This window comes from Lycium ferocissimum, chromosome 2, assembly GCF_029784015.1.
Source record: "Lycium ferocissimum isolate CSIRO_LF1 chromosome 2, AGI_CSIRO_Lferr_CH_V1, whole genome shotgun sequence".
NCBI lineage: Eukaryota > Viridiplantae > Streptophyta > Magnoliopsida > Solanales > Solanaceae > Lycium > Lycium ferocissimum.
Window position 1 is genome coordinate 15,584,061 of NC_081343.1, and position 12,206 is coordinate 15,596,266.

Below are 12,206 nucleotides of genomic sequence, written 5' to 3' on the forward strand. Positions count from 1 at the left end.
ACAAAAAACTCTTCCTCTTCCAACTTGCCAAAGAAGCTCTTTCTTGCCAAGATATTTATATCACTTTGTAGAGGATCTTGAGCTTGACAAGAATCCAAGAAAATTATAACTCTTGAATCAAGGTTGAAGGCTTGAGAATTTTCTTCCTTTTTTTTTTCTTTCTCTTTCCCTTAGCCGATTCTCCCTTCTCTTTTTTTTCTTGTCTTCACTTTGTTTTCTTGAAGTTTCTTGAACCAAGCTTCTTTATATAATTAATCACATGGAAAAAAATTAATTAATTCCATGGACTTAGGCCATTGCATGGCCGGTTGGGCTCCCTTAATTGGGCCTCAATTTTTCATTTTTTTTTCCAAGCCCAAATCATTATAATTCTTGTTTTGTAATTCCCGAAACAAATTTCTAAAATTCCAATCTTGCCCTTAGGCCTTCTCCATTATTTCCGCATTCGAGCTTCCATATCCGCCACACACTTACTAAGAAAAATTCAAACATGGCCTCCTTTCTCATAAGTCGCAATTATTTCGAATTTTCCGATTATGCAAAAAGGCGGGATATAACAAAAAAGAACGGTGACGGACGGGAGTGTGCGAATAAAACAGGCGGGAAACGCGTTGTAAGGACGTTTTGGGAATATGTTAAGATCTCAATTTACCCCAGATCATGTGACGAAGGTCATGCGGTGAGGTAGATGCAGTCAGGAAGGAGTTAAAGCGTCGTATTCCATCAAAGTTCCAAAGTTAAGCGTGCTGGAGTGAGAACAATTTCAGGATGGGTGACCCCCCTGGGAAGTTTTTGAAAATTTTACAAATTTTGACATAACAAACCAGCGAGGAGGTGGAGTAATCTAAGGAAGATTAGAGTCTGCGGAGTGTGCAGAAACCTTAAGGAATCGCCTAGGACGGGGCACCGACAAAGAGAAAAAGGGAGCTAACGGGATAAGGAGACAAAAAGAAAGCGGGACATCCGTGTAGTAATAGGTTATGACGTGTGACGGAGGACACGAGTGCCATAAATTATGGAACGATGAAGAGCCAAGTTATAGAAAGTTGAGAAACGAGGAAAAATGAGTGCCAAAAATCTCGGGACGGCGGAAGGCCAAGTTGTAAGACAAAGAGAAACAAGATAGAATAAATACTAGGTAAATGTGGATGAACGGAATACGTTTTGAAAATGAGAGAAGGATTATGTAGGAGTAATGTATCCTGAATGATACAGAGAGGGCATAAGATTTCTCGTGTACAGAGGAAGAGATAGGCACAAGTGGGAGAAATGATGAGGGGATACCAAAGGAAGCACCCGATATAGGTTGAGGTAAAGATAATATTCCGAGAGAACTTTGGGTATTTGTTGTTGGAGTAAGAGTATTGCCTAATTGAGATCGAAAGTAGGGACGTGAGGTAAATATAAATAGATTATGATATAAGTACACCCCTAAAGGGGGGAAGCGGGCGAGAGGAAATGCAAGGATGAGCTGGAAACACTCGATACGGTAACGTGGTTGATATGGATGCTCCGAGCTACAAATGAGCCCCTTTACTGAAATAAGCTAGTAAGATCGGAAAATCGAATGAGTGAACAAAAGTCAGGATGGTATTTAAAGTAGAGCAAGAAGTTTTACAGAGACCTTGAATGATATGACGTTAGAAAGTGGACGTGTTTGAGGAAAAGAGTACGATGAGAGGACGGTATGGTGCAACTTAGGAAATAGTAGGACGGATAGCAATGCTAAGCTAGGTTAAGGATCAAGATGTTGGCTATAAAGGTATTCGCTAATGCTATTGCAACTTGTAAGTGATAATAAGAGGGAGTAGGAAACTCTTACGGTAGGAAGTGAGGAAGTTAAGGGTAACTAAAGGAAGGGAAAGAAATACGACAAAATAGGACGAGCGGGAATTAGTATAAATAAGAAATGCAGAGCAGGACGAAAGAACCACGTCTAAGATTGAACGTACTGTATATAAGTTGTACAAGGACAGTGATGCCATCTGTGAGTATTGGTATGCTAAGAATAAGATTAAGTAAGTATTTGATAAGAAGAGCGAAGGTTTAGCAAGGACAATGCGGTTGTGACATTTCGAAGGCACTACGGAAAAATGTAACGATGGTTAAGCCAATTACAAAAATGGAATTAGTACTGAGGACGGACGAGGCACGACTATGGTTGAATTAAGGATGTCATGCGATACCGGAGGTAAGATAAGAGAAGGGAAGACAAGGTGGGACAGGAGAGTGAAGGGCGAGAAAGATCTTCGAGCTAAGGTACAGAAAGGATGTCGGCAAAGAGAAGTGAACTCAAAAGGACATTTGGAATAACAGTGATAGGCGGAGTAAAAAGAATGGCGATTAGTGGTTCGGAAAGATTTTGGGGGAGAAAGAAAATGTTGCTCTCACGTGTGGAAAATAAAAGAGTCCACCGGATGTTAGAAGAAGGGTTATGGACCATCAAGTAAATTAAGCACGAGAACATATGCTATGGAATCGCAGGAAGCATTAACGTGAAGCTGTACCCGGCGGTAATGATAAAAAGTCGGCATAGGAAAGCTGACAAGGAATAAGGGCTGACGAAAGGACCGCGAATATGAAGAAATCAGAGGTATGAACAAGGTAATGGCCTATTAGTAAGAGAACAAGAAAAAGGGAATGTTGTTGAATGGTGGGTGGCTATGGCATGATAAGTCAAGGATACACAAAGAATGGAGATAAAGATTCGGGAAAGAGTGAAATGGTAGTTAAATACCGGTCGAATACATGAAGGCAAAGAAGCGGAAAAAGTGGGTTGCAGGCAATGAAGGGAAAATGAAGAAGGGACGTAATCGATAGATGAGGTTGCGTGCCGTGGTGATAAAGGAAACCCCCCCCCCCCCCCCAAGATCCTTAGAAGACCTTACGAGACTAGTTGAACATTCGAGGACGAATGTTCCAAAGGGGGGAAGGATGTTATACCTCGCATTTCGTACATTTGAATATTCCGTTAATGGTGGGGGGGTCAAGGACAAGGTTACAATTTTTTTTAGAATGCATAAGTTACATAGTCATCTTTTTTATTGGTATGGAGTGTCAAGGGTAAAATTGAAATAAGGAAAATTAAGGGCCAAGAGTGGAAACAAATTATCTCATGAAATGGCCACAACTAGTCATGTGGCTATGGGACCCACACATGGCTAGCCAATGGTTTCAAGCCATCAAGGGGGCCAGGTGTTCATTTCATAATTGTGAGGGGGCATGTGTGAGTATATGTATAAAATTTAAGACCATGCAAGACAAGATTTCATCTTTGACCACTTAAGGAAATTTCTAGAAAATTGAAGAAAAGTTGAGAAAAATAAAAGGGGCACAACCGGCCACCCCTATATGCATATATATATATATATATGTATGGACATGTGATGAAAAATAAGACAAGTAGTCATCTTTTGTTCCTCCAGAAATATGAAGAAAAGAGAGAAGAGGGAATCGGCCAAGGGGGCTGGCCGAATGGTCCCTCAAGTCTTGCTCAAGAAAAATTATTTTCTTCATGCTTTCCTACGAATTGGAAGGTCCTCGTCGACGTGGAGTAGTTGTTGGAATAAGAAAATCGTTCCTTCTTGCAAATGGTAGTCCTAGCCGAGGAGACAAGTTGAAGGGAAAAAGGTAAGGTTCAATCTTCCTTACATGTTTTATAGGTGTTCATGCATATTGTGATATGTGGAGATGAATGGAATTCATGAGATTATGGTGTGTTATGTTGTGGCCGAATATATATGTAGTGTGGTGTGAAAGTGTAGAACTAATTTTATGTAGTGTGTTAGTTGTTGTTTGTTGTGGATTCTATGATATAAAATGAAGACTTAATGGTCCAAGTTGAAGTGATCATCGCGTGGGCTGATTTGGAACATAATGCGAATTTAACATAGTTGCTTGAATTTATGGAAGTAATGTTGCCAATGTGTGGATTGTTAATGTAGTGTATGAATTTGGAAGAAAGAAACGTATTATTGTTGTCTTTATGGAGGTTGGCAGTTTCGTGTGAAGTGGCATATGGATTGGAGTGTTTTGAATATTGTATAAATTGCTTGGAATGCTTGTAAATCGTGTTTGAATGGCCTCGGATTAACACTTGGACGTATGATCAATGATGTTGGTTGGAATGTACGTAGTTTATTTGAATATAAATGAAATGTTGTCGAATTGTGTAGAGAGAAATTATTAATGTTAGAATGTGTTTTGAATCACCTATGGATATTGTTGGTATGGTTGTTGGTTTGGTTGTTGTTGATTTGGCCGAGTTGAATTCTCGGGGACGTTGAAGTTATAGGGGAGATGCTGCCAAAATTTTTATAGACGAAGTGTTAATGTGGAATTGGGTTCTTAAGTGCTATGGCTAACGATTGTTACCTAATGACGTTATTGTAGATCGTGAGAAGTTGAGACTCAAGTTTGGATTAGCTTAGGGAGCGGCTAAGGTATGTAAAGCTCACCCCTTCTTTCATTGGCATGTCTTAGAGTAAGTAAGCTATGACACGAGTTTCGAGGTAATTCTACTCCGACGATCCGAGCATGTTTATGATCCTTATTTGCTTCTTGACATTCATATTCTTAGTGTAGTCGAATCATGATTCTTATGTCTTTTGTAAGATTAAATGCTAAAAGTTGTATAAAGTTTTATTTTTAAAAGAATTTTGTTTCTAAATGATTCCGAAACTATGAACGTCCGTAAATCGGTTAACATGATCACTCGATGATAGCCCTCGAAACCATGAGTTAAGGTGGGGCCCACATGTCGGGATTTTGTAAAGGATATATTAAAAGTGATACAAGTAGTACATGGAAAGTTGAGCAAGTCCTAAGAAGGACCCACAAGCCAAATATGGACATAAGCCCTCCAAAAGGACGATTTAAGGAAACGTTTTCGGGTGATCTGACTTGGAGGGGCAAAAACAGCATTATAAGTTTGGAATTTGGAAACACACCAAGAATAAAAGTTGTATATAATTTAAATATCTTTCTAACCATAGGTCGTGGGCCCTCACACAATGTCGGAATCAAGAGTTATGGCCATTTTAAGAGCAAGACTCCAAGCTGCCAAATAGTTCCGTGGGCCCCGCATGAATAAGTCGGTGGAACCGACCTAGGGGGGCTATAAATACCCCCATCACCCCATTTTTTTCAGCATATTAACATTCCAAAGAGTCCTAGAAGCCTCTCAAAACATCTCCCAAATATTATAGTCCGATAAATCAAGAATTTGACAAGATTACGCCAAACTAGTCCGTGAAAGGCGATTGTTCTTGCTTCTACTTAAGCTTGGTATTGGAAAAGGTTGATGTGGCTGAGTTTTTCAAGCATAAGGTATGTTATTCATCCCATCTTTTATGTTGAGTTTATTTGAAGGTCTAGCAAGCCTTAAAAATGAAACTAGTCATGGAGAAAAGGTCATAGAATGTTGTATTGTAGTTGTTGTGTTTATGGGCTGTTTTGGATGTGTTGTGGCCGTGTGGATGGACTGATTTACACATATAAAAATGGTATCTAACATGGTTGGCGTATTGATGAGATTATACTCCCTGATTGGGATGGAAGAAAGTGCATATTGTTGTTGTATGTTGAAAAATGTCGTGTGGGACGTTTATGAAATATGTTGGTATCAACACCATTCCATTTACCTTCAATTCGATGACATACATTCAAGCTAATGCCAATGATCTCACATTTAAATACTAATTCAAAACCATCCAAACAAAATTCAAGAACGCTTCAAACAATCCGCACGTTATTCAAAACAATCCATCCAAGCTACCATGGAACCCGAAACCTCCAATTTCCATAAGAACAACGTCAACACATTTCTTTCTTCCAAATTCATCAACTACACCAATAATCCACACTTTAGCAACATTATCTTCATAAATACAGGGGAAACTCAGTAAGATGTCGGAGAAGCGAAATATACGAGATCACAAACGTAGATTGCTCGCGGCTAGGCTAAATATAGTAAGGCGAGAAAGATTCGGAGCGCCGGAGTGCGGAGGTTGTTCCCATCATTGAAGTCGGGGGTGTGGGACCGAGCCTTCCGAATGAGAAAGAAGAAAAGTGCAACGTTTCGTTGGAAAACCAACGCAAATATCATATTGACTTTCTCTCGCCCTACTTCTAAAGATAGATAGAAAGGGTTGGAGAGAATGACTTTCTGAAATTCTCTCCTTTCTAAAGCTGCGCAAGGCGGCCCCCATTCACATTAGCTTCCAAAACAGCCCACACATGATTTTATCTTCAACTTAATTCATTAAACCTTTATTTACATCATAGAATCCACAACACAACAACCAAAAATACTAAATAAAATTTAGTTCATTCCTTGTCACAAAACAGCCCATACTCACGGCTCAACATCAACATACAAAGTTTCATGAATTTCATCCATTTCTACACACTATTCCCTCCGTTCTAATCCATTAAAACTCTGAATAAACTTGTTAACAATGAAAAGGAACCTTAATATTACCTTAAGTATGCAGCCACCACGTCCACCCTCTTCTTCTTGGTTGATTTTTAGCTCAAATTGAAGGCAACGCGACGTACGACACTTTTCTCTTCATGGGCTTCGGAATTCGGGGCGCGAATTTTGGTCAAAATTAGTTTTTCTCTCTAGGCTCTCCTCTGTCTTTTTATCCAGAATTTTCTGGGTGTTTTGGTATGAAAAATGAGGAGAAAAGGCTGATATTTCATTTAAAAAGGTGTGGGTAATGGGCCCGACCCGGTGGAGTCGGGTTGGGCCCGGCCCACCGACCTTCTCTGCCTTAAAACCTCCATATCCCCTTATCCCGATGTCGTCTGTGAACCCACGACATATGGTTGGAAAGCTATTTCAATTATCTACAACTTTCATTCTGGGAGTTTTCCCAAATTCTAAACTCATAATACTGTTTTGGCCCCTCGAAGTCAGATTATCCGAAGACATTTTCTTAAATCGCCCTTTTGGAGGGCTTACACTCATTTTTAGCTTATGGGTCCTTCTTAGGACTTGCTCAACTTCACATGTACCACCCCTATATCTCTTCATATGTCCTTTATAAAATCCTGACACATGGGTCCCACCTTAACACACGGCCACTTTGGCCTTTTCATGAAATTTTTATTTCAACTTCATCGAGGACTAATTTCCCTTAATATTTCATACCAATAAAATTCATAAGCAACTTGTGCATTAAAATAAAATCGGAGGTCAAAAGTCTCAACCCGTATCCCGAACTAGTCTTGTCCTTAACTTATCATGGTTAGCTCGGATTATCCCAACGTACAAAATACGGGATATAACATTGGCGCTATGGCACGATCTAAAATGTGAAATCACCCAATAGATGCCCCGTAGCCTCCCTCGTTTATAAATGTGGCGCGCTTCACACCATAAACAGACTCTACCGGACACGACTTTGTAGACAACCCCTAGGACGAGCGGCTTCCGATACCAATTTGTCACACCCACTTCGTTAGGCGTGATGGGCACCCGACCCTTATTTAGGGCCGAGCGAACCTGCTGACTCTCGTAATACTCGTAATCATTCTGAGCCCTTAAATCATAACATGAGTGCATAATGAAAGTTTTCAAAAGAGACATACTTTTGATCTTTCTCAAAACAAATAAAACCTGTAATCATAAGAAATCTGTATTATCACACATAATGATACATCAGCTTACATAGCCGCTTACAAAGTTGACATGTACTATACGCGACCCTGTCTGCAAAGTCTCTAACATAAACATGATGCCACAACACAAATACTCTAACCCTCGGCAAAGACTCGAGGAAATGGAGCTCGCCAATCCCCGCCGGAATATCTTCTCGCTAACGTCCTCTACTCATGCGGGAGGTACCTCGCGTGGCATGAAACGTAGCCCCCACGAAGAAAGAGGGTTCAAGACGGAATATGTACCGAGCATGCAAAGCATGAAACACAACGAATGTGATCATACTAGAGTACGGAGTACGTAAAAGTAGCGAACTGTAACCCACAAGACTTACCTTTGAAACATAATTCGTGCATATCCATATCATATCCGAATCATCATGGGACTTAGAGACATGAGTAAGTATTCATCATATACATATGCATATACATAGCGTGTCCCGACCCTCTAGAGAGGGACTCGGTAAGTAAAATCATCATATACATGTACATATAGCGTGTCCCGGCCCTCTAGTGGGGGACTCGGTAAGTAAGATCATGTCACCATCATATATATACGTATAGCGTGTCCCGGCCCTCTACTGAGGGACTCGGTGAATAGCGTGTCCTAGCCCTCTAATGAGGGACTCGGTGGATTGCGTGTCCCGGCCCTCTAATGAGGGACTCGGTAAAGGGGATCCTGTCCCCATCATGTACATATATAAGGGGATCCTGTCCCCGGCGCCATCATCATCTCATATAGCGTGTCCCGGCCCTCTAGTGAGGGACTCGGTGAATAATACAGTAGAGCTGCGCACGAAAGCATGTCCTGGCCCGGGACTCAGTGAAAGAGGTAACAATCATACGCACGAGCAGAGTAGTGAGAAATCATATGCATACAAATCATCATTACGGACTCAGCAGATAGGTAGACAAATCATCATATCAGATATCTTCCGGACATCACTCGGAAACATATCAAATATCATAAACATATTAAGGAACCGTAGGGATCATAGTCATATATCAAGCCAATCCGAGCCCGCCTATGAAAGTTACGGGCATTATTCATTATAGACCACTTAACGAGCATTTCATAGCAATCCGAGACCATACATGAAAGTTAGGGACATCATACGTTATAGAATCATTTACGAACACATCAAAGCCATCCGGTTCCGTCTATGAAAGTTATGGACATTTTTAGACATAGAACCTTTTAAGAACAAAACTTTTATGCAACGTTTGAAATTCAATCGTACATAAGACTTAAGGACCATAGTCCGACCATATGAAGAATGTCAACATCAAGGAGCAATTAAGAATCGTAAACATGTTCGGATTTTAAGAATAGAGTTACCCCCAAGGCTCATAACATATCATAACTTACTTACCTCTAAGACATGCCAAAAGAAAAGAAAGACAAGCTTTACATACCTCATCCTCTTTCTAAGCTATTCCGAACTTAAGTCTCGGCTTCTCAGAATCTACAATATCGTCGTTAGACACCAAGCATTAGTCGTAAGCACTTAGTAATCCAATTCCAAACTAGCACTTTATCTACAGAAATTTGGGCAGCACCTCCCCTGTAAATTCAGCATCCCCGAGAATTCAACTAGGCCAAATCTTCAACAACAATACCAACAACCATATTAACAATATTAATAGTCAATTCCAAACGCATTCTAGCATCAATAACTCCTTTCTACATAATTCGATGACATTCAATTACCTTCCATTCAACTACATACTTTCAAGCTAACATTAACGCTCACAAGTTCAAGTACTAATCCGAGATCATCCATTCAAGATTCAAGGACATTTCAAACAATCCGCAAAATATTCAAATCAGCCCATCCAATACACAAGGCAACCCGAAACCTTCCAAGTCCAAGAAAACAACAACAACACATTCTCTTCCTTCCAAATTCATAAACCGTACTAACAATCCATACTTTAACAACATTGATCTCATAAATACAAGAAACTATATTAAGATTACATTGGCTTCTAAAACAAATGCCCACACGATTTCAACTTTCATTTGGATCATTAAATCTTCATTTTCACCATAGAATCCACAACAATTCACAACCAAATACTAAGTAATATTAATTCTTCACTCCTACACCACATGGAATATACACGGCCACAACAACAACACCCCAATTTCATGATTTTCATCCATTTCTACATACTACAACATGCACAAGCCATTCATAACTCATGTAAAAGGATTAAACCTTACCTTTTTTCCTCTTATCTTCTTACTCGGCTAGGAGTGGACCTTGAATTAATTCTTGTTCTTGCCACTCCAACAAATACTCCATGTTGTTATACACCTTCCAAGGAGTTGAAATGCTTGAGAAAATATTTTTTTTGATCAAATTTCCCATGGTCTTGCTCGGTTATGGTCATGGCCGAATGGCCTCTTTTATTTTTCTCCAAGGTTCTTGAAATTTCTAAGGAACGAGAAATGATGAAGATGACTTAATTAGTCATCTTCTCTACATATATAATTAGCATATGTGCCCTATGGGCCACACAATGCCACACGGCCATATGGCCTTATTTTCATGAAATATTAAGTTTCTAAAAATTCACTTTGAACCCCAAATTTTCCTTAATATTTCCATCCAATAAAATTCATAAGCAACTTGTGCATTAGAACAAAATCGGAAAATAGCCTTGTCTTTAACTTGTCGCAACTAACTTAAAATATTCCAACGTATAAAATACGGGATATAACACCTTTCTTTCTTTTGGCATGTCTTAGATGTAAGTAAGATATGATATGATATGAGCCTTGGGGTAACTCCATTCTTAAGATCCGAGCATGTCTACGATTCTTATTCACTTCGATGTTAGCCTCCCCAATATAGTCGTAGCCATGGCCCTTGTGTCTTTTGTGTGATTGGAGAGTAAAGTGATAAAAAGTTTTGATCCTAAAGGATTCTATGTCGAATAAGGTCCCTAACTTTCATAGACGGGCTCCCGGATCGCTTCGATACGTTCGTAGAAGATTCCATAACGAGTAATGCCCGTAACTTTCATGGGCGGCTCGATTGGTTTGATACCTGTTCACGATCTCTAAGACTCTTTAACGTACTCCTAATGGCATTTAGAACGGATTTAACATGACTATAGTTTGATACTCGAGCGTTGATTTGTCTACGTATCTAGAGTCTTAAAAGATGATTTATATGCATACGGTTTCTCACTACTCGCTCGTGCGAGTCGTTATTACTTCTTTCACCGAGTCCCCGGGCCAGACACGTATTCGTGCAACTCACCGCATTATTCACCGAGCCCCACTAGAAGGCCGGCACGATATATATATGACGATACGATGATATGATGACATGATGATATGATGATACGGGGATGGTGGCCGTGATGGCATATGATGATTCCATTCACCGAGTCCCTCACTAGAGGGCCGGGTACGGTATATATATGATTATTTCACCGAGTCCCTCACTAGAGGGCCGGGACACGTTATATGTATATATATATATATGTATATGATGATTTTACTTACCTAGTCCCTCACTAGAGAGTCGGGACACGTTATATATGCATATGTACAAGATGATTATTCACTTATGTTTCTAAGTCCCATAATGAATTGGATATGATATTGACATGCATGATTTATGTTTCAAAGGCAAGCCTTTGTGGTTTTCTCGTTACCGTACTAATTTCTATACTCCTTATTTCAAGATTTATCCGTTTACTGTGTTTCATGCTTTACATGCTCGCACATATTCCGTACCGACCCCCTTTCTTCGGGGTCGCGTTTCATGCCACGCAAGTGTATATGTATTTAGCAGTAGAGATGTTCACCGGATTGGCGAGCTCCATTTCCTTTTCGGTGTGGCCGCCGATCTTATATCTATCTTATGGTATCTGTTTATTAGAGACTTTATGCAGACAAATACGTATATAGCACGTCGTTTTGTAAGCGGCTTCGAAGTCGATGTATCATTATGCATTATGCTACAGATTTCATATGATTACAAATTTTTCTTGAGTTGAGAAAGACGAAAAATATGTTGTTCTTTGAAAGGCTTCCATTATGCATTCGTTTCATGATTTAAGAGTCCAGTAAAATTATGACTATCACGAGAATCAACGAGTTCGCTCGGCCCTAAGTAAGGGTCGGGTGCCCATCATGCCCTATCGAAAGTTGGGGTGTGACAAATTATCGAGCAGTTCGTCCTGGGGTCGTCTCGCAAAGTCGTGTCCGCAGTCCCCGTTTATGGTGTGAAGCGCGCCACATTTATGCAAACAAGAGGCTACGGGGCATCTAGGGTGGTTACTCTTCTTTCGCATCCGAGATCGTGCCATAGAGCCAAGTCATAGGGAATGAGATTCCTTATACTAATCTTTTGTCTCAGTTAGAAGAATAGCATCGACAGAGAAAGTGACTAGCGATATTGGAAGTTACAAAGCACACAGTAAGCAAAGGTATGAAAGGTATATGTCGGTGAGATATTGAAGTACGAGTTTGAAATACAAGTTGAAGATTAAAAGGGAAAGTAAACAAGAAAGTGTAAAAA